Below are 24474 nucleotides of genomic sequence, written 5' to 3' on the forward strand. Positions count from 1 at the left end.
TTTCTCTTAAAAAAAAAAAAAAGAATGCACAAGATCTTTATGGAGAATATTTTAAAACTATTTAAAGATACAAAAGAAGATAGTGCTAAATCGTAGAATGCATCATATTCATCTATGAGGAGATATAAGATTTTAAAGATGTTAGCTGCCTTTAAATTAGGTATGTACTTAATGTATTTTTTTAAAAGAAATCACACATTTTATTTCTCACTTCATATAAAATTTTCATATGTATTTTTAATAAATTATCTGAGGATTTGTAAAGAGCTTTTGACTGATTCAAAAATTATGTGGAAAGATAAAGGTACATGAAAAGATAAATTTATAAAAAAAGAAAAGGGGGGATACATAATCATACATGAACAATCAATAACAAAAATGAGGTCTGTCACAGAAACATACACTATACCAATGAAAGAGAAAGGGAACTCAGAACATCTCCCTAATGAATGGGAAATTGGCATGATAGAGGTGGTATCTCAGAAATACGGAGAAGGGGATGGATTATTAGTAGATGGTATTAGGAAACTAAAGTCTCAGTAGGGGGAGAAAAATAAATTTGGATTCCTAACTCATACTATATGTAAAAATAAAGTTTGAATGGACTGAAGACGTAAAAAGTGAGAGATAATGCTCTAGAGCTTATAAGGAAAATATAGAAAGATATCTTTAGCTTGGAATACCTTATTCAACAAGATAAAAAGGGAAAAACATGAATTTGCCTATAGCACAATTAGAATTTCTTTTCCACCAAAATTCAGATAGGTCGCTGGGGACAATGGCAATGTCTAACAATGACAAGGGATTACTACCTAGATTATGTAAGAAATTACTGCAAACCAATGAGAAAGAGAACACACAATAGAAAAATGGGAAAAGAATATGAATTAGCAAGTCACTGAAGAGGAAATCCCAATGGTTAACATGCATGAGAAGAGATGTCAATGTCAGTAGTAATCAGGTAAATGAGAATTACAATGAAAAACTTCCTAATTTATATACATCAGACTGGCAAAGAGTAGAAGGTTGTATGGTAAAAAATGCTGGCAAGAATAGAGACTCTTTTTTTTTTATTAAAGATTTTATTTATTTATTTGAGAGAGAGAGAATGAGAGAGAGAGAACACATGAGAGGGGATAGGGTCAGAGGGAGAAGCAGACTCCCTGCCGAGCAGGGAGCCCGATGCGGGACTCGATCCCGGGACTCCAGGATCATGACCTGAGCCGAAGGCAGTCGCTTAACCAACTGAGCCACCCAGGCGCCCCAAGAATAGAGACTCTTAATACTCTCCAAGGAAGTGCATACTGGTGTAGCCATTTGAAAAAGCAATCTAGCAGCATGGAGGGAAATTTGATCTGTGTATACTATTTGAGTCAAAATGTATATGTCTATGTGTTTATAGAAACCGATTAAGGATCATGTATTAGAATATTGAAACCCTCCTGTTTGTGGTAGCAGCAACCAAGAGTCTGTTACTAGAAATAGATAAAGGATACATTGAAAGCATACATTGGAACACTGCACTGTAGTCAGAAGTAATGACTGAGACACACATACAGCAACATGGATACATCTGCAAACTCAGTGTTGAGTGAAAAAAGAAACAATTTAAGCAATGGTACACTTCCATTGATATAGATTAAAATGTATAGGTACACAAAATAATATGATGACTGTATTTGTCACCTCAGACTGCCATAACAAAATACCACAGCCTGGATGGCTTAAATAACAGAAATGTATTTTCTCACAATTCTGGTGGCTGGAAGTCCAAGAACAGGGTGGTAGCATGGTTGGGTTCTGGTGTGAGCCTTCTTTCTGGCTGCAAATGCCTGCCTTCTTCCATGGGAGAGAGGGAGACAGAGACAGAGATTCTTCCTCTTATAAGACTATGGTCCTATTGGATTAGGGCCCCACACTTATGACCTCATTTAACAGTAATTACCTCCTAAAGACCCTATCTCTAGGTACAGTGGGGTTTAGGGCTTTAACATGTGAATTTTGGAGGGACACGATTCAGTCCATAGCATTTCAGCCCAAGTTCCCCAACCCAGATTCATGTCCTTATTACAGAAAAAAATACATTTATTCCATTCCAATAGCCCCCCAAATCTTAACTTATTCTGGGATCAACTCTAAAATCTAAAGTCTGAAGTCATATCTAAATATCATCTAAGTAAGATATGGTTGAGACTTGAGGTATGACTCATCCTGAGGCAGAATTCCTCTCCAGCTGTGAACAGTGAAACCAGACATGTTATGTGCTTCCAAAATACAATGGCAGATAGGCAGAGGATAGATATTCCCATTCCAAAAAGGAGAAATTAGATGGGAGGAAAGGACGACAGATTCCAAGGAGGTCTGAAATCTAGCAAGGCAACTATTGAACTCATTTGGTTCAATATTTTGTAAGACCCCCCGACCCCAAGGCACTGGGCAGGGTCATGTTGGCCCCCTGAAACTGGAAAGATGGTCCCACTCTTTGAAATGGTGGCAGAAACAGCTTTGCCCCTAGGCCTGTGGTGGGAGTGACAGTGAACAATTCAGTACTTGGCAATGATTTTTTAGAGATACATACACATCTGACACATATTAAACAAAATAGAGTGGGTACCTCTAGGAAAGGAGGAAAATAGGAATGTGAATGGGGGTAAAGAGAAAAAAAATATTAAACAAGGATGAGACCTTGCATGAAGCTGTGATCATAGTATGCAATAAACAGAGAAGTAGGGTTAACTCACTAACTGCAGTTGAAGTCCAAAGAGAAAAAAATGAATCTAGCTTCCCTCTCTTTAACCTTGTACCTGAATAATTAGTTACAGCTCATAACAATTCTCCTTGTATGACCTTCTGCCATGGAAATTGAGAAAACAACTTCTATGATATGTTGATGTGTTGGCTAGATTTTGACTTTTCCAGATGAGCCTTAAGAAATAAGTGGATTTATTTATAGAAGAAAAAAAAAGAACATATAAATGTTAATTAGCCCAAAAGGAAAAAGAGGCAAAGGGGAGATTCTATCTACAGCTGAACTCATTTGGTTATTTGGCAGGAAGTGGGAAAGGCACTGCGGAAGGGAGAATAGGGTTTCCATTTGGTGACTGGTTCCTCAGGGTTCACCTTGCTCTGTGTTGGCTTGTGGGAGGCACGTTTTGGTTCTAGTTTGACGCCCAGGCCAGGGATGTCTCTGCTGCCTCAGAGTGCTGAGCTTGGGAATGTCCTTGAGCACCTTACTGAGCACTTGGCTGGGACTGACTGACCAGAGCAGTTTTCCAAGAAGCCTTGGCTCTGCCTGGAATTATGACAGGAGCAGCATCCGAGTGAGTGTGAGTGGCCTCTAAAATGTCAAAGAGAATTAAATACTCTATTTTCATAATAAAACACCATTGTAGTTGAATTCCAGCCTCACATCTAGAGCATGTACATTTTTCTAAAAACAGAGAAGGATATTGTTACCTCTTTTTACTCCCAGCACACTAACACATTTTTGTACTTTTTTCCAAATACAAGGTTCTAATTTTTTATTAATGCTCAGACTCAGCTATCTAGTCTAAGCTCACCATATTTGGGAAGTCCGTCTTTTCTATGGCTCTCCTTTAATTTGAAAATCTCTGCTTTGTTTGGTCTGAGGAAGAGTATCTTTGTTTCTCATTCTGAGATTAAGACATACTGATTTATTTCTGTGGTTCATGGGAGATTTGGTGTTTATTTCTTTCTTAATTGCATACACTGTTCATTAACTTCTAACAAGAAGCATAAGGAAGAAGCATTAAACAAGAAATTTAATGGCATAATATTATTTAGCAACCATGCGTATTTGTGTTTGGGGGCATACAAATGAATTAAACATTATTTGCTAAGAAATAAACAACGGTACAGGAAAAAATAATGACATTTCTGGAATAGGTTCAGGGTAAGCCACCTCCCCCCGCCGCCTGACACTCAGTTATAAGTTTTACGTGCAATTTTCTTTGCAGGGAATTATGTGTCAGGATTTTAGATCTGTGATCTAACTCTCTCATCTCCTTACTTCTGAATAGGAGTTAGAAAATTATGTGGCAACCAAACCAAAGTTGAGGATACAACTTGAACTTCCAATTTCCTTGGACTTTAGAATTATAGCAAATTCAGAAAGTAAGAAATGGACACAATAGAGCCTGTTTTCAGTAAGAATATGAAAAGTTTGATTTGGGGGCATGTGGAGCTTCAGCTGTCCATGGAATCTTTCAAGTGTCCCTGTGGAAAAGAAGTTCTATTTTGGGAGTCATTGGTGTGGTTTTTTTGAGCTATTATTATGTGTCAAACAGTATTGCGCATATATTAATTCATTTTATAGATGGGAAACTCAGGCACAGAAAGGTTGAGTAAATTGCCTGAGGTCCCAGAGCTGGTAAAAGGCAAGCTGGGATTCAAACCCAAATAGTTATTGAGAAGCTTTGTAGTTATCAATGAACTTGTGGGAACAACAACAACAAAAAATCCTAAAGGGACAGAACATATAGAATTGAAATCTATAGAATTGAAGTGACTGTTCTTTAGACCTACCAACCTCTACTTTCTATTTTGCTTGGTATTTACAATGGAAGGTGTTTCTTAAGCTTTGTGCCATGCTATGACATAGTTTGAGTTGGTGATGTATTTTATTGATCTACTAAAAGGACAAATCAAATTTAGTTAAGAAATACAAGGGCTTGGGGTGTCTGTGTGGCTCAGTTGGTTAAGCTCTGCCTCTTGATCTCAGCTTAAGTCTTGATCTCAGGGTCACAAGTTCAAGCCCCACATTGGGCTCCAAGCTCCTTAAATTTTTTTTTGAACAGAGAGAACCTGGCATAATGTCCTAATACCAGACTAGATACGTCTTTCTAATAACACATTGGAGAAGTAAGAGGGCTCCAGTATGAACTCCATATAGTAGTAAGTAATCTTGACATGCATCATCAGAGAAATTTCCTAAATCAGATTGATGGGATGAAGAAGGTAATTCTGCAACATGAATAATAATGCTTTTTCCATGCTGTTGACAATCTTTGTAAGGCAGTGCTGGTGAAAAATTCATCTTCCACAATCACATGAGTTCATCAAATTTGCTAGATTTAGGTGAATCGGTATCGGGGCCATACCAGCCCTTTGAATGTGCCTTGGATAAATGGATCCTTCCACCATGACAGGTCAACAAATGTAACTTTTCCTATTTCTAAACTTTGGTAGAAATATTCTAAATACTTGGAGCCTAATAATTGCACTTCTACCTCTGTCTTGAAGACCTGCTTTTGCCCACACTAGGGATAGGAAGCAAACCTCTTTGTTCCTCAAACTTTTGTTATTGTTTTTATTTGCCTTCTTATTGGCACCCACACCAATGTATTACCAGGACAGGCTGTACAATGTCAGTGAGAAACTGATAAGGACATATATTGAACCAATAAATTGTCAAAAGCACTACAGTCCCTATTCAGCATTCTCCATTCTAGTTTCCAGAGGAGGTATCTCTCATCATATCAATCCTAGGCAGGAGGCTGGGGAATACTGGGCATTTCCATTCTAGGCTAAATAGACTAAAGATCTATTTGGATACTAAATCTGTTTCAATTTTAGGAGGAGTTGTTACCAATTGCTTTTCAGTGGATTTTTAAGGTTCTTTTGCTGGCGATTATTACCTTTTGTTTACAGAAATCTTAATCATTTTTTCCCCCAAGGATTTGAGAATGAATAGGTATTCTTAATAACATTTCTTAATTAAATAACACTTAGAAGTAAAAATCTAGATTAAATCACTGACACATAGAGTCCTGGAAACGAAGACCATCAAGATAATAACAAATCAAAAGGCACAAAAGCCTCTGGCCTCCATAGTGGTACTATGGAGTAAAATAAATCCAGCTTAGTGGTTTTCATTGGATTCAATTCTTCAGCTCTATGATTTCCAATATTTCATTTTTTCAAGAGTCTGGTAACAAATATCTTAACAGAAGAAAATATAATTTTTCCCTTAAAGGACCTTTAGGCTTGACAGAAAACTTTGTAGCTTTGGAATCTCTATTAGCAGTTATGGATAGCACAGGAATGTGATAGTTATGGATAGCACAGGAATGTGATTTAAACAACAGCAGCAATAATATTTTTAATCTCCTAGATTCTATCTTTCCAGAGAAGTATACCTTTCCCCCACATTCTCCACTTTGTTATCAATTCTACTCTTCATCTCAGATTTGTGGTGGTGATATTTTCCCTTTGCTCCATTTAATTTAATTTTAACTTCATAGTAAAGTTAATAAAAGAAGAAAAATAATAAAATAATAAGTGTTTATTATTACTAATATGGGCTTAGTGCTGGGGATTGGTGATATGGTTAAGACATGTCATCTAATTGGAGAGAAGAGATATACCTGTCTGTATTAGTTATGGCGGGCTATCACAAATGGATCAGAGTGTTATGTCTCAAAAATGATAGAAGTTTATTTCTTCCTCAGGGAACTGTTTATTGTTGGTTGTTCTGTGATGGGGGAAGGCCTCTACTCCATGCAGTCATTCAGGAAACCAAGCTGATGGAAGCTCTGCCATCTCCAACTAGTTGTTCTGGTCATCTTTGACACCACTCAAGCTTTGGGAAGTGGGGATAGCATGGAAGGGCTCAGGAGGTTGTGCCAGTCTAGCCCAGCAGTGGCATATATCATTTCCACCCTTTTCCCATTGGAAAGAACATAATCATTTGGCTACCTAACTGCGAACGCATCTAGGAATCATGGAGGAAAGGGAGAATGGATTTTAAGGGACAATAACAGTCTCTGACATGAAATCTGGGAGAGGCAAGAGTGATAAAACAGCAGATGAGTATATGCCACGGTGGAGGGTGGCAATAATTTTTTTAAGTGTATTTAGAAGCTCAGAGAAGGTAGATGTCAGTGTGGAACAAAGTCATTGGGAAGAGATGGGACATGATGGAACAGAAGATAAACTGGATAAATGAAGACAAAAGATGAGAAGGGGGAGGGGATGTCTTTCCTTCGTTTTTCCAATCTTCCTCCTTTTTAAGGAGAATCTCTCTTTTCCTTTACAATGTCTTTAATGGCAATGTCATAAATCCTGTGACTCTGTCTCTTTTTGATAACACTTTGATCATCCCACTCAGACTTTTCCTAATTTCCTCCTCTTTGTTTTTCTTCTGCACAGATTACTACACAGGCATGAACACACACACACACACACACACACTCAATTACCTTGCAAAACTTGCCTTTGTTTTGTGCACACCTCTGATCTCTACTTGACGATCTATTGCCTAATGATTAAAACAACTTCCCTTTCTTTACATGCCAGGTAGGCACTGTGTTAGGGACTTTGAGTACAAAGATAAAGAAAACAGAGTTATTGCCCTTGAGAAACATACAGCAGGGAAGCTAATCACCTAATTCTTTTTGTTGTTGTTGTTGTTGTTGTTGTTGTTTTCTTAAAGCTTTTTCTATTTATTTGTCAGAGAGAGAGAGCACAAGCAGGGGGAGTGGCAGGCAGTGGGAGAGGGAGAAGCAGGCTCCCTGCTGAGCAAGGAGCCTAATGTGGGACTCAGTCCCAGAACCCTGGGATTGTGACCTGAGCCGAAGGCAGTCACTTAACCAACTGAGACACCCAGGCATCCTATAATCACCTAATTCTTGAACCTCATCTAATTTGGATCCTTGCTCTAATTTGTGTGTCTGGTAAACTAGATATTATTCTCATTTTGTTGATAAAGAATTTGGAAACCATTGTTTAACTGACTTCCACAAACTTAGGCATCTATACAGATAGTGATAGAACTTTTTCCCCCTATTGGATCCTACCCTGCTACTGTTCCAAATCACTCAACTTCCTCTTTATGTTCTCTGTGTTGGTTCCTTGCTCATCTCTATCTATATATGTCCAGTAATTAAAATGATATAGTTCTTACAGTCGGCCCTTTATTTCTATAAATTCACTCCATCCTTACATTTTCTTATAGTCTCAGCTGAAATATTTCTACTTCAATTTTTAATTGAAGCAAAAGAATACATGCAAAATAATAAGCATATTTTAAAATATGAAGAAGTAACTTCTGAAATGGAATCAATATTTATCAATTAAGAGCTTTGTGGGAAATTTAGGAGTTGGGAATTTAGTAGAGAAATGTACTGTATTCTTGCCAAAATTATGAAGTAGTGAAATGGACTCACTTATGTTCCCCCTCAGTTCCTCAAGAGAGGCATCCATCCATTTCTTTTCAACAACGCAGTTCTTGTAGGCCTACTATATGTAGCTACTGTTTGGGTGCTGAGAATACAAAGACACAGATTCTGCCCTGGAAGGGGAAGGCAACTGAACCAAAAATTACAGAACAGTATCCCTCTGCTGCCCAGAGTCTCCTGTTACAAGGTTAGATCCAAGTCTGACTCCCCAGGACAGTAAACCAGGCCCTGGATCTTTCACTGCCTATTTACTCTATCTGGAAGTGATTTTTCTCTCATACGGAACATAGATCTCATAATCTGAAAAGGTGTCACAAGCTAAAACTAGAATCAAACAGCCTGCCAAAAACAAAAGGGTTAAGATGAATTCATGTATGACATCCACAGTTGGTTCCAAATGGAGACTAAGACACCTCTAACTTCTGAAAGTGATGACAAGAACAGCCATGGCCTTCCATGTTCCTTTCGAATCACTGCAACCAGGAAAATATTGTGTGGTATAGAGAGGGACAAAAGAAAAAAATAAGTGAGTTTGGAATACAGCTCAGTATGTTGGGCTTCCATACTGGGAAACTTAACTGACTTTTTTTTTTTCCTAGTTGTGATCTGAGGACACTTTGAAATTACCATGGAGATAAAATTATGCAAAAAAGAAAAGAATACTTTTGAGAAAAATTGCAAGAGTGCTTAATTATCTGCACTATGCATAGACTTGAATAGTCTCTTTATTGGAGTATTTCCTCAAAGAAGGGAAATAAAACCTGAACGGAAAGATGAAAAAAGGGACGTATTTGAACTGATAAATCTAAATGCAAATGATAACAACAACATAGCCTTAAAAAGATTGTTTCCTTGTAAGGCCTTAAGTTTTACAGTTGGTTGAATGTTTGTCCTGTTAGTGTACTCCCATGCTTTTCTTTCCCAGACACCCAGACCTCCCAGCGCCCGTGTCTACATTCCATTTGACTAGATTTAAAATGCTAATGGATAAAGCTTCTGGATTCTGGACCTGGCAGACTTTTTTTTTAATCTTTTCTGATAAAACATTGAAAAACACCACCAAGGTCTTCCAAAATAGGACACGTGGTAAATACATTCCATTTTCTACCACACTGCAACTGCAATGTAATATGACTAGCCATAGCATTGTAGATCAGTTTTATATTATCCTATATTCTATCCAATGGTTTTTAAAAAAATATTTATTTATTTGAGAGAGAGAGAGAGCATGAGCGGGGTAGGGGCAGAGAGAGGAAGAAAAACCCAAGCAGACACCCCACTGAACACGGAACCGGACTTGGGGCTCAATCCCACAACCCATGAGATCATGATGTGAGCCAAAATCAAGAGTCAGATGCTTAACCAACTGAGCCACCCAGGCACCCCTTCAGTGTTTTTTGTTTGTTTGTTTTTAAATAAACTTTATGTCCAAAGAACTGTAAAATTCATGACATGACACCTGTGGATATGACAGTGAGGTCCTAGTGAACTAGGAGTCACCATGTAATTCCCAGGATTTGAGGAGTTAGCTCTTCCCTCTATGGAATATTACAGTAGAGTACACTATTTAGGGATATGGGCAAACTAATGGATTTGGCAGTTCTCATTTTTCCCCTTGGTCAAGTTCTAAATGCAAATAAGAGGCCCCAAAGCAGTCTCAAGTTCCTGAGACACTGCATAAGGACGCTTCATAGCCAGCATAAGAGCATATGTGTCGCCTAATAATGGAACAAACTATCCGGTTGCCAGGTTCTATCTGGGCTGCTCAGATTTTGACCCCAAATACTGTTCATTTGGTTTTAATTCTCTCTGTACCAGATATACCAGGGAGAATGGGAGATTCAGAATGAAACAGACTTGTATTTCTGCCACATAATGAATCAAGAACTTCTTTGGAAGCAAATTTTGAAGGCTGTTGATTATAAGAAAGAGCAAGGAGGGGGACAATGATATGCCACTCATTATGCAGAGATTTTACCAAACTCATAAGGGGGCTTCTCAGCCCAGTTTCTTCTTTCAGGCAAGGCCACCATTTGAGCTTCATTACACAGTGTTTAATCTCTGTCCTTGAAGTTCACAAATTAACTTGCTCTGTGATTTCCTCCCTGTGACAGCCTCTGGCTGTGTTTTTACTGCCTTAACAGCTACCGGCAGGCAGCTTGTCTCCCACATTCACTACAAAGTAAACAGGAATTTGGTCCCAGGGTAATTGGCCGCTCTCCAGCATAAGAATGCAAGTTATTCATGAGCATTGTGGACTGGCTTCTGCTTTACCCAGACTGTTTTCACTAGAGAGCACAAGGACAAAAAGAGTTGTGAAGGTTTTGAATCTTGAGGATTATTCCTTTCAAATCTGTGATGACCTGTGATTCTTCTCCCCAACTACTTGCTAATCTTCCCCCACCTCTTCTACCATCTTTCATTTCATGATGACTACTGGAAATTTACCAAGGAAGCTGCCATGAAATTATGTATTTTTTTTTCAGAAATACAACTCACTCAATAAACACATATGGGTGCACTGTATTTTGGAGAAAGAGTATGTTTGCAAAGCTTTTATTTATTTATTTTAAAAGATTTTATTTATTTGAGAGAGAGAGTGAGTGAGAGAGAGAGAGAACAGACCCAGATGAGGGGCAGAGAAGCAGACTCCCCACTGAGCAGAGAGCCTGACTTGGGACTTGATCCCGAGACTCTGGGATCATAACCTGAGCTGAAGGCAGACACTTAACCAACTGAGCCACTCAGGGCCCCCCCCCCTTTTTTTTTTTTAAGATTTTATTTGAGAGAGAGTGAGTGAGGGTGAGGAGAGAGAGAGAGAGAGAGAGAACAGTGCAAAGCTCTTAAAATTAAATCTTCATGAGAATGTGGGAGTAAATGTCAAAGGAATTTGTGAGTACCTAGTTTAAAGATAATCCAGAACAAACTTTAAGAAAACAATGGAGAAAAAGACTTGTGGTTTCACGGATAAGAGTAAAATATCCTTTGAAATTTGAGTTGGTGAATACTAGATTTAGAGTTTATAAAAAATTAAAAGATTTAAACAAAATCAAAAAAGGCAAAAAGAGTCACCCATTCAACGTGGTTGGGAGAAAGTAAAAGTAAGAGTTCTAGGCCCCTTTAAGGTAGGACACATAAAAGACTTTGGTCTTTTATTTTACTTGAAAGTTCATACTTTAACACTGAATACCATGTTTTCTAAATTCTGCCATGCAGGATGGCAACTAACTACAAGACTCCAATATCTGAAATTATAGTCCTAAACTCTATTTAGCAGAGACACTAACAATTGTTTGAGATTTGAGAAAAAGAAAAATTTGTTAATTCCTTCAGTTCACTCAAAGCCATACAATGAATGGCAAAGGACAAAATATTTAATACATTATATGCTGTGATTTATTTAAATATTCATTATTGTTTGCTGGAAACCTGAAGGGAAAGGTTTTATTTTTGGGGAATATAATTTATAAGTTGATCAATTCTTTCCTTTTTTTCAATTCCCAATCAGTGTGTGGTACAATATCTCTTTCCTTGATTATGAGTCGACCTTTGGTTTGGCACCTGCCAGTTGTGTCCAGCCTTCTGAAATAGACACATGGAGACTTGGAAAGGTCTGTTTTTATTAGATGTGTGGAGTATCCTATTAGCTAACTTTAGCATGCCCCCTGCAGCTTTGAAACTCAGTATGTTTCCTAGATCAAACACTTGCATTCCAGACACGGGAGCTCTAAAGTTGAATACTGTATGATTTTTGCCCTCAAAGAGTCCTCAGTCCAGTGGAGAATCTAGACTCACAAACAAGCATTGAAGATAAAATCTAAGAGTGATAAAGAGGAATGTGGGAAACTGCCATGGAAACACTGATGAAAAAGCAATTTCTCCTGGAAGGGAGATTGGTGAAGGCCAGTCTTGGAGAGAAGGTAATACCTGAGCAGGGTCTTGAAGCACGTGTTGGAAGGCGGAAGGAGGGGTAGAGGGAGGTGTTTCAGGCAGAGGGGCAGTGTGGACAGAGGCGTGCGGTGTGAAGGCACATGGGACTTCTGCCCAGTGGTGAGGGGAGGATGGCTGGAGCAAGAGGTCTCCTGTGCGAAGGGCATCTGTGTACAAATTACACAGTTTGGACTTTGTTCTGGAGACAGGAATCTTCAGAGAAAATGACATAATCAGATCCAGGGGCCATCTGGGATTTTACATGTGAGGAATCCAAGCATTTGTTAAATGCTTATAAACCAACCTAAATGTAGAAATGGATACATATACTGATTTGTACATTTGGGTAATGGATTAGTACAAGCCAATTATTCCTTAGAGATTAAGAAAGTTCTTAGTAATTAAAACCCTTGGCCTTGGGATATGTGAAGAGCAGGTAAAACTAACCAGGGTTAGCATGTGTCTCATGAATACCAGCTTGAGCCCAGATTAGACCTGTCAGTGGTCAGACCTTGTCTCTTCAGAGCAGCGACAATGGCATCAGAAGACCCAGGTGTGAGTTCCAGGGTCTCATCACAGCCGCCCAGCCAGCTGTGCAGTCTTTGGCAAGACACTCGACTTCTTTGAGTCTCAATTGTTTTACCTATAAAATGGGGGAGATAATTATATCTACTTATCTCAGAGGATTATGGAATTAAAGGAGCTAAATTAAATTAGTTAAATAAGCTAAATATAAGCAGAATTTTTTGGAAATTGTAAAGCATCACATACAAAAAAGTTTGGGATTATGGCTATACTATCAAAAGTGGAAGTCCATTTGATTATCATACCAATAACGAAAACAATGTATTGAAAATTTGTTTTGTGGCAGCAACGTTCTAAGTTCTTCACATATGTGATCTCATCTAACCCTCATAACAATCCTGTAAGGGAGGTCTTTACAGAGAAGGAAACTGAGGCATGGCAAGGTTTAGAATTCTTGAGCAATAGAGCCAGAAGTCAGACCCATGCTTTCTGGACCACAAGCCTCAGCTCTTCACCACTCCCTCTCAATCAGTCTTTAAAAAAAATGCTTGCTTCTTGCTTTAAAGTCTGGGCAACTGACAAGAGATCATCAATATATGGTCATGGCAAAACTACTAAGCTAAAGCTTATGAGTGTTCCTTCTCACTTTCAGAACTAGGACTCCAGAGATGGGAATAGAAAATGGGACCTCTTGCCCTTTATTCCATCTAAGACAAGCTATTATTGTTGACTACAAATATAATATGCTGTGAGTTTTTGTTGTCAACCTATGACTCAAGGAAGAATTTAATATGGATGTCATTTTTTCAAGGAGGCAAAACCATAAGTCTTTCAAATTATGTTTTCTATATTTTGTCCTTTAAAGACAACATAACTCAAGAATAAGGGAGCACAGAAAACCTGGAATGCTTGTTCCTAGTCCCCTTCTCCCATAGCTACAGGTCTAGCTCCTTTAAAGAGTGGGTAAAAAGAGGATTGTTTGTCTCTTTCAGGTCCATGAGATACTGAGGAAACTAAAAAAAAAAAAAAAAAAAAAATACAGCTGGTTTTCCACCATGTTGCTGAGCATTCAAAGACATTATATAAATTGAATTTTTACTCTAGTAGTGTTGAAGCTTTTAAAAGGGTTGGGATACAAGTAGTTATATTTAAGATATAGATATATTAGAAACCCTGGCTTGGTTTATTCACTGGGTTAAATTGAATCCAGTATCTGTTGTTTGTTAATGCAAGTCTTGTTGCATCTCCTAGGGATAATCTCAATGGCTTATATCCCATCTTTCTCTAAATGGGTGTTGATGCTCTAGCAGTGACCCTGGGGACTGGAACAGATGGTCTCAACCAGCCATGGTTTCTGCGCCTAAGCAGCAGATGGCAGAATTGAGCTTGACTTTGTCATTCTTCTCACCTGTCTTCTTTGGTGAGGTTGAAGTACTCTCAAGCAACTCCTTAAAATAGCTTTATTTTTTTAATCAAAAGTAATTTGATTTGTTTCTTCATTCTGTTGGAATTTCATTATATTGCCTACTGTATAATACTTTTTAAAAAAGCTTATGGTAACTCTAGTGCATTTCTACCTCTCGCTTGGAGGTTTTCTACCCTAAAAAGGGGCACCATCCTCATAATTTTTCTTCTGTCCAATGTCATTAAAATTTTCTATTTACCTTTTCCTTCTTCATGTAGTAAATCTAAAGATGAACACCAGAAGATTTTCTTTATGTCCTTCAAATCATTCAGAGAGCTCAACTGGTCTTAAGACTGTAATGAAAACTCCTGCCTCCAAAATAAGTTGAGAACTAAAGTATACTCTGTTGAAGGAGGAAGGATCCTTCTGATGTGGCTTTGAGAAAGCTAGTGTTTTAAAGGACCTGCAACTTGAAGCTAAGGAGAGACTCTGAGGACAAACTATAGGAGTTGAGTGAGGAAGAAGAAATGGAACTTTGTTAAAACAGGAATTTGAAAGCCAGATATTTGGTAAGAGTACCATGGAAAAAGCCAGAAGCCAGTTGGCTCAATTTTGTTAGGAAAGGCTGGAAAGCAGAAAATGGATATTTCATAAAATCTTCCACTAGTGTAGGGGGCCATGACTGGGAGTTATATACCCCCCAAAAGCAAGAACCAGCTTAACCAGTTCTCCATGAGAACTTCTTGAGATCACAAGGGCTTAATAATCAATGTGTATTCTAGAGAGACTGTATAACTGAACACTTATTACTTTAGCAATTAGTAGAACTAACTGAAGTCTCTTAAACTGGTTTAGGGGTAGAATAATGGGTAGAAATAAATTGCAAAAGATTGACACTGAGTGAAACCGAAACAAACCGTCAATTGGTTTACTTATCCATGAAATATAGACCCGATATTTCCTCGTGTCAGTAGAAAATATGTGCTTTTCAACTTACTGACTGATGAAATATTTTATGAAAGATGCTAGGTTAGGAAGGATATTTGAGGAAACCAAAAGGTGGAAGGCACAGGTATCAAAGTGAGGATAGCCAAACAACTAGAGAATTTTTGTTCTGAGACTACCCAAGACCGATTTCTTCCAAAGAATTTATATGATAAAATCCAAAATTAGTAGTTGAATTATTCTACTGCCCACCTGTCACCTTCCTGCCTTCCTTTCTTTTTTTTTTTTCGTTCTTTCTCTCTCTTTCTTCCTCTTCATCAATGTCTGTATATTTGCCAGTAGGGATACATGGAATATTAAAACTTAGTATATGCTCTTCACATTTCCCTTTCCAACATGAGAAGTTATCTGTCGCCAATCAAGCATGCTGCATGTCTACACTAAATTACAGTTGAGAGAGACCCTTCATAGCTGCCGCCCTCAGTCTTATTGAGGCAGGCAGTTATTGGATCTCATTTTTCAGACAATGAAACTGAGGTTCAGGATTACAAGATGATTCATCAAAAGTTTCACAACTGATATATGGCTTGACTTCTTGCTTGAGCTCTATCTAGGTTCGCATACCTAACAGCCCCCTGGTGTTTCGATTTGAATGTCTTGTTGACGTGACAAACTTAATGTATAAAACAGAAGCTTTAATCTTTCTTTGTCCCCCTCCACAGTTTCTTCCTGCTTCCGTTTTTATCACTCAGTAAATCCCACTACATTAAACAGTTGCTCAACCCATAAACCTAGGAGCATTCCCTGGCTATGTCTTTCTTTCCTTTTGCCTCCCATACCCAACCTATCACCAACTCCTCCGGATTCTCTCTTTAAAATATATCTCCGATCCCTCTCTCACTGTCTCTCTCTCTGTCAAATAGATAAATAAATTCTTTTAAAAAAAAATTTGAAAATGACTGTGCCCTGAAGGGTGGTTAAGTTAGTGAAGGGAATTTGAGGCTCTTATTATTAAGGCATTAAATCCTAGTCAATATTAGATATTTTCACCCTCCACATCACCTTGTTAGCTAATTCTATATTTTCCTTTATTGCCTCATTCAAGTCTATATTTTTCAAAGACCTACCAGTTGGTCTTTCTACTAGCATCCACACAATTCAATTCTCTTCTTTTCAAATTACTTTTAATTTGAGGTTAAGAGAACCACTTTTTCCTTTAACCCATGTTGCATCACAAAATTTAGGAAAGAGTAGCTTCCCATATAGAGGAGGTATAAATAGAGGTACCATTTATTAAGGAGAGGCTATGTAACAAACAAAAAGAATACACCATCTCAACCCTCACAGTAATTTTGGAATGGAGGTGTCATTGTTTCTATTTGTATTAGTTACTTACTGTTGTGTAGCAAAGCCCCCCAAAACTTAGCAGCTTAAAACAACACACTTTATTTAAGTCATAGTTTCTGTAGGTCAGAAATGCAGGCATGGCTTAGTTGGGTCCTGTTTCAGGGTCTCTCACATGCTAGACTAAGGTGTTGGCCAACGATGCAGTCATCTCAAGGATCATCTAGGGAAGGGTACACTTCCAAGCTTCTGGTAAATTGTGCTTCTGCCTCACATGGCGATTAGCAGGCCTCAGATCCTCACTGGCCATTGGTCATAGATAGGGAGAGAGGGAGAAAGGGAGAGGGAGAGAGAGAGAGAGATGGAGGGAGAAAGAGAATGAATATGGGAGTTTTGTCCATAACCTAATCTTATAAGTGATACATCATGACTTTTGCCATATTCTATATTCTACTCATTAGAAGCAATACACTAGGTCCAACCAACCCATGAAGGGAGGAGACTTCCCAAGGGTATGAATACCAGGAGGTCATCACTGGTGGCTATTTTAGAGGCTGCCTACTGCACATTGTACAAAGAGAGAGTGAGATAAGTTAATGGTGAGATTGGGAGTCAAACCCAAGTGTGTTTGACCCAAAACCCACATTCTTTCCACTGCATTTTGAGGCTATATGATATCCAACAAATGATTGTTGATGAAGATGATTCTACCATCACAAATTTGTGCTATAAAATAGAACCAAGTATTTCTCATACCCATAGACTAAACTACTAAACTTGGCTATTCATTTAACAATGGCCTACCTTTGTTCTGAAGAAATGTCTAGTTAGATCATCACTATAGTAGAAAATCATAAGCAACAATGCTGAGAGCACAACCTAAGAGCAGGGACTATGACATGCAAGAAAGACATCTAATTATTACTGCAGAATCATAGGAAGGTTGATATGGCTTCTGTCCAGATAAATACTGTTGAGGAGGAGAAAATTTTTCTCTGCCCTTTAGATTCTTAGGCTGGGAAATTGATATAAGATAGATTGACAGAAGAAAAACACATTTAATTCCATACATATTGGAGCCCCATAAGAATATGATAGCCATAGGCAATCAGGCAATTAAGGCTTATATGCCATCCTAAGCTAAGGAGAAGGGAGTAGGGGTCTGAAACTTCAAAGGGAAGGAAGACAATTTATAGAAAGATGGCAAGAGCAAATGTTTGGTAAACAAATGTTTGCCATGCCTTGTGGAGATAATGGGACACAGACAGAATTTGACCTCCACGTCCTGCCAAGATTTCCCCCAGCTTACCACACTTAGCTTACAGTCTGTGGTTATCTCTGCCAGTAGTTCTCTTCCTGGACCAGACCTTCTTCTAAAGTCTTTTAGGCAGTTAAGGGGAAGGTAAAAAACTCATCCTGAGTCTTTTGGGTCTTGATTGACTTTGGCTCAAAGTAATCTACATGCCAAAGTGGCACATTTTGGGGAGGCTCATTTTGAACCCCTTCAGTGGTAAATTTAGTCAAAGAGTTATTGCCCCTAGTATTCAAGTATCTAATAATTTCACATATTCCTGCTTGGTTGAGAAATAAGTCTCCTAGGCCTAAGCTTATTTCCTTTATTCCTATTTTTCTGTTTAATTTTTGACTACTGCCCATTGTGCATTTTCTGCACCCTAGGTTTGGGGATAACTAATAAAGAAAAGTCACTCTCACATAATTCATTCTTGCCTTAAAAAAATAAAAATCTTTGTTAGATTTGCTCAGGTAGACAAAGGGTTGATTTAAAAAAACTATTAGATACTGAGTACCAGAAAGGACAGGGAATGACAGGCAGCCTGATCTTCACCCCTTATCTGCTTCTGATTTCTGTCTCTCTGCTTCTACTCCCAGTGGCTCTGGAGGGGGTAAACTGCCAAGCTCTTCTTCCCAGAAGTATTTCTGGCTTGAACTCCAGACATGAAAAGACTTTAGATCCCAACTGTAAAGATTATTTTTCATATCATAAAGCTAGTCCAGAGCTGCACATTTATGTCTGGCTATAAGAAGGACTTGCTGAAATAAAATGGACGTGGCATTGTTTGATGTCAACTAGATGGTCATTGATTGTCATGTACATCTGGTCATCTTGTTCTTTGGATTCTGGGGATGAGAATCCTAATAGATCAGCATTTTTTATTTCACAAACTTTTCCTAACTCTTTTTTAGAACAAAAGTGACAAAAAAAAAAAAAGGGAAGACTGCATTTTTAAAATGAACAATATTCTTTTCTACAAATAAAAACGTTTGGGGGGCGCCTGGGTGGCTCAGTCGTTAAGCGTCTGCCTTCAGCTCAGGTCATGATCCCAGGGTCCTGAGATCGAGCCCCACATCGGGCTCCCTGCTCCGTGGGAAGCCTGTTTCTCCCTCTCCCCCTCCCCGTGCTTGTGTTCCTGCTCTCTCTGTGTCTCTCTCTGTCAAATAAATAAATAAAATCTTTAAAAAAAAAAAAAAAAAAAACAACGTTTGGAAAAATATGCCATTTAGAATATGTAGTAGATTCTGAAGCTTTTTGAAGCTTCTTTGAATTCATTACAGGTCACAGAATATAAGTCCCTCCCCATGAAACTTGGAGAACAGTTTGGTCCTCATAATAACCCTTCAAAGGTATCCTCTCAATGTCAAACTGCAAAGAAACTGCTCTTATCAAATCCACTGAATGGTTTCAAGATTATAGAAATAGAAGAAAGGGCAAGGATTTCATGCTAATCTTCTATTTAAATCTCATCTGGAAGAGATAGCTTCTGTGTAAGTGAAAAGAAAATTAGTGCCTTTTTCTGATAAGTGCCAAGGTACATGAGCCCTTTGTTAGTAGTAAAGACCAGAGAAACAGAATAACCACAGCCAGCTTGATGGAAGGTAACCAGCCCTGTGTAATTTGGCTTTCTTTGAATTTTCCTTTCACAAAACTGCTTTTAAAAAGCACCCCGGCAACTGTGCAGCTAAATTGCCAGGGCCTTTCTTTCTTGGACAAGAATGACTTCTGATTCATGTGACCGTCCTGAATAATAAGGGAACACACTACGCATACTTAGCTCCCATGAAGGCACTTTATCACATAGCTTTACAAATCATGATTAAGTTGGGTCGAAGAACACCTTTTCTTTCTCTGCTCAGTGAACATTCAGTGGTATATGAGATACGGTTAACTCATGGGCCGTGGAGCTTGTGTAATTCTCAGTGTTGGCCCTAATATAATTTATGTTGCCAAAAGTCCAGAACTCCCCTATTGACCAGAGTTCTTAAAAGACATAAGTCACACTGGAAGAACTGTGGTGTCTGATCCATCCATCTAGAAGGTACACATATATGTCTGTTATAAATACACACATACATATATCAAATGAGAAATACAGGTATTGCATTAACATAATGTTTACATGCCTCACTGAAACTGCCCTAATGAATTTTAAAACAGGAAGGGAGTGTGGACATACAGCCCAAAATGGCCATGTTTATGAGTACATTATCTAATTAATCCCAGAGTATATAGTTGAGACTGTCAGTCTGCTAATTAGTGGTGGACCCCAGTTGGACTCAGCAGGCTTTTTAGTTATGGGCACAGAAGTGAACTTTGGATGATTTAGGCAGAAAAGAGATTTATTTAGAAGATACTGTTGAGCTCACAACACCTTCAGAAAGGTTGGAGAACCAGGCTCAGAAAGGGGTTGGGAGCAGGTGACACTGGGCAGCAGATATCGTCACATTTCCCAACCAGTCCTGCAAGGTGGCATCTGGACTCTGTGGGGTATGTGAAGCTGGTGGTACCACTTCTCTTGGAAAACTGGATTCCAGTCTGGCCTCCCTCTGCCACCAATATGGTAGAACCTCCAGGGTCTCTGCTTGTCCCTGTCATAGTGTCCTAATTTGAAATGTGAATGGGGAAACTGAGGTTACCAGGGGCTTGGGGAAGTATCTAGCTTAAGACAAAGGGACATTCTTTAAATACACAAAGGGTTTAGATGACTGGAGACCAAAACTTTGACAAACAACCACTGTACCAGGCATCCTGTGTTACAGTTTGCCAGAGCATATTAAAAGCCACTCCATACTTCTATAATAGTTCACTCAACAAAATCTGTTAAGCCACTAGAGGATCCAGAGCATAAAACCATGACTTTGATAATCTCTATCTTTCAGGATTTCTTTCTTTCTTTTTTTTTTTTTAAGGTTTTATTTATCTATTTGACAGAGAGAGACACAGCAAGAGAGCAAACACAAGCAGGGGGAGTGGGAGAGGGAGAAGGAGGCTCCCCGCTGAGCAGGAAGCCCGACACGGGGCTCAATCCCAGGACCCTGGGACCGTGACCTGAACCGAAGGCAGACGCTTAATGACTGAGCCACCCAGGCGCCCCCCTATCTTTCAGGATTTCACAGGTTGTCAAAGCTGTACAGATATAAATTATAATAAAATAAGAACGTAGTAACAGTGTCTTAGTCCATTTGGGCTGCTATAACAGAATACCACAGACTCTATGGCTTATGAAACAAACACTTATTTCCCACAGTTCTGAAGGCTAGGCAGTTCAAGATCAAGGTGACTATGGTTCAGTGTCTGGTGAGGGCCACTTCCAAGTTCATAGACGGCATCTTTTCTTCATCTTGTATCCTCACAAGGCAGAAGGGGCCCAGGAGCTCTCTGGGGGTCTCTTTTATAAGGGCACTAATCTCATTCATGAATGCTCCATCCTCATAACCTCATCATTTCTCAAAGGCCCCACCCTCTAATGTCAATGTCATTGCATTGGGGGTTAGGATTTAACATATGATTTGGGGGTAGGGGCACAAACATCTGGTTTATAGCACACTGGTATGAGCAAATGTCTCAAGAAATTTGTCTCTAACCCAGTAAATAAACTATATTCTTCCTGCTACCCAGGAAATTAAATAATTCTAGAATAATTTAATGGGTTAAAGTAAATTATTTAGTTATTTGTCTGCTTGGTGGTAGTTTAGAAGTTTTTCTAACAAAAAGAAAACAAAACTAAAGGGACAGATTATGTTGCATCCTTACTGGAAATAAACTCATTTTTGTCTCCAGTAGAATAAACTTCACTCTTTTTTTTCCTTCTTGTCCAATGAACATTTAAAAAGTCAGAACACTGGCTTGTACTGAATTTAACTTGGTTTAAAAATACTACACATTTGGACTTCGTTAATTCTCATTATGAAGTTCAATAATGAAGGTTAAAAGCAACTTTTATTTCCTTTTTTTCTGTACAAAAATATATGCACAATAAAGTTATCATCAGTTGTGGTCTTTGCCCAGACATACTTATTAGGAACAATTTAGAAATAAGATCAGACATGTTTTTAACACACTGAAAGGGAAAAAAACATTTTATTTACTTAAGACTGACCCATGGGAAAATTGTGCAGGGAAGTTTGCTTTCCGTGCCACTGCCCTCCCACCTCAGTGGTGGGCACTTATAAAAGCTTTCTCTCCCCCCAGGCGCCACTCTCCAGAGCCCTGTGTCGTGGGTCTGACCACAACAGCTCCAGGGGTCCCTCTCTTATGTAGTGTTTGCTGCTGTTGCTACCATTATTTTTATTTAACCAATTCTATATTTTCTTTTTAAAGATTTTATTTTACTTGAGAGAGAGAGTGAGCACAAGCAGGGGGAGAGGCAGAGGGAGAGGGAGAAGCAGACTCCCTGTGGAGCAGGGAGCCTGATGCGGGACTCAATCCCAGGACCTGGGATCATGACCTGAGCCGAAGGCAGATGCTTAACTGACTGAGCCACCCAGGAGCCCCCAATTCCATAATTTTCTCTCCCGAGTTGGGCGTAAAGTGGCATTTAGCTGAAATGATAAACATATTAATTTTATAATAAATACAAAGAGGGGGGCACAGGGGAGCTCCTTAAAGTAATTATGCCCAGTGCTCTTTCTTCTGTCTTCTGATAATAAGAGTTACCATTTCCTGAATGTTTTGACAGCTTGCAAAACCCTGTATGATTCTTACGCCAACATCTATGGAAAAGAATGATCACTGATGCTCCCATCATACAGATTCACGAATATTACAAGACTTCTTTAAAATCACATAGATGTTGGGGCGCCTGGGTGGCTCAGTCATTAAGCGTCTGCTTTCAGCTCAGGTCATGATCCCACGGTCCTGGGATCGAGTCCCGCATCGGGCTCCCTGCTCCGCGGGAAGACTGCTTCTCCCTCCCCCACTCCCCCTGCTTGTATTCCCTCTCCTGCTGTCTCTCTCTCTGTCAAATAAATAAATAAAATCTTTTTAAAAATAAATAAATAAAATAAAATCACATAGATGTTGCTGGGTTTTAAATGTACATCAGTAGGATCACAAAGTCATGTATTTTCATTAAGGAATAATTTCATTTCTGAGAACTTGGGTGCTTTTCCTCAAACGTAAGATTATTCATAATAAACTCTGTAAGTGTATATTCTTTTTTCTTTCCTTGATTTTTAAGTCTCTCCTTCATTTTTTGCTTTCAGTAGATCTCTTTCTGTTCACTTGCATCTTCTCTTATAATTCCTTTCCTTGGTATATATATAATGGTATATGATGAGCCAAATTTGGAGTAGCCATTGGCAGATCAATTTAGTTTTTATAAATAGGCACTGCCCTGTATGTCCTGGATACAAAAAACAAAAAATAAAACAAACAAACAAAAACTCAAAACAAAACAAAAACAACACACAACAAAAAATCCTAACATATGCAATAAGTACTAAGGAAGAGGATGTCTATCAGCTTCCTGGGGCTGCTTTAACAAATTACAACAAACTGGAGGCTTAAAAACAACAGAAATTCTCACAGTTTTGGAGGCCAGAGGTTTGAAATCAAGGTGTCAGCAGGGCCATGCTCTCTGAAGGCTCTAGAGAAGAGTCTTTGCTTGCCTCTTCCTAGCAGCTGGTGGTTGCTGGCAGTCCTTGGCAGTCCTTGGCTTGTAGATGCATCACTGCAATCTTTGCCTCCACTGTCACGTGGCCCTGTGCGTGTCTGTTCTGTATCTCTTCTCTTCTTGTAAGGACACCAGTCATTCTGCATTAAGGGCCCACCCTACTCCAGGAAGACCTCATTTTAACATAACTAATTATATCTGCAATTACATCTCTTTTCAAATAAGTTCTGGAGGTTAGGACTTTACCATGTCTTTTGGGGGGGGACACAATTTAACCCATAATAAGCTGCTAACAACTTAGTTAACATTAATTTTCCTTCTTATTCCTTAGAGATTTCAGTTGGTGCTGCCATTACTTTTTAAAAAACACACATATGAAAAATAGCCATAAAATACAATGATCTCTATATTGGAAAAAAAAAAGTGCGTTCTTAAAAAATTAGTATCTACTTATGCCTGGAGCTGGGTATTGTGGGGGAAGATACAAAAGAAAGAAAACTGCATCAACATCACCTGGCAACTGGTTAAAATGCAGATTCTCAGGATTCACCTGAAGAATCAGACTCTGCATTTTAGCAGGCACCCCAGTCTGCAACAAAGAGCAACCCCAACCCCCCTCCCCCCCCACCCCCACCAGGGCAGTGATTCTTAAACTCTGTTGCATATTAGAATCACCTGGGGATCTTTGAGAAAATCCCAATCCTCAGGATGCACCCCATGGAAATTAAATAGAAATTTCTGGGACTGGGATCTAGACAACAGCATTAAAAACCCAAACAAGCCATTGTGATGCCAATGTACAGCTATCGCATTGCTTCTCAAACTTTCAGGCACATATAGATCACCTGGGGCTCTTGCTAAAATGCAGATTCTGATTCAAGGTCTGGGGTAGAGCCTGAGAATCTGCATTTCCAACCAGTTCCCAGATAATGCTGGTGCAATTTCATGTCTCTCGTTTCCTGAGCGGTGCTTAGCTCCAGGTACAAGTGTATGCTAATTAAAGAAATTAAATATTTTTTAAAGGCAAAATTGTCGAATTACAGAATTAGTAAATATTTCAGATATGAAGGAAGAAATAGTCTCTAGCAATGTTTAATTTGTAAGTACTTCAAAGAGATTTTTCTTCCCCCCTTCAAACTTGAAGAAGGCAAAAACACTTCAGACAAGATGTCTTTTGTTTTCTCAGGATTCTCTATGAGAAAATAGACTCAATAAA

At 38.8% G+C, this 24474-nt stretch overlaps 1 long non-coding RNA gene across 1 annotated transcript in view; it reads left to right on the forward strand.

Annotated features, from left to right (window-relative positions):
- LOC118014400 overlaps window positions 1–24474 on the forward strand; it is a 78138-nt gene that overhangs the window by 25055 nt on the left and 28609 nt on the right. The gene's annotated exons all lie outside the window — the stretch shown is intronic.

This window comes from Mirounga leonina, unplaced genomic scaffold (assembly GCF_011800145.1).
Source record: "Mirounga leonina isolate KUSES-001 unplaced genomic scaffold, KU_Mleo_1.0 Mir_154, whole genome shotgun sequence".
Lineage (NCBI taxonomy): Eukaryota > Metazoa > Chordata > Mammalia > Carnivora > Phocidae > Mirounga > Mirounga leonina.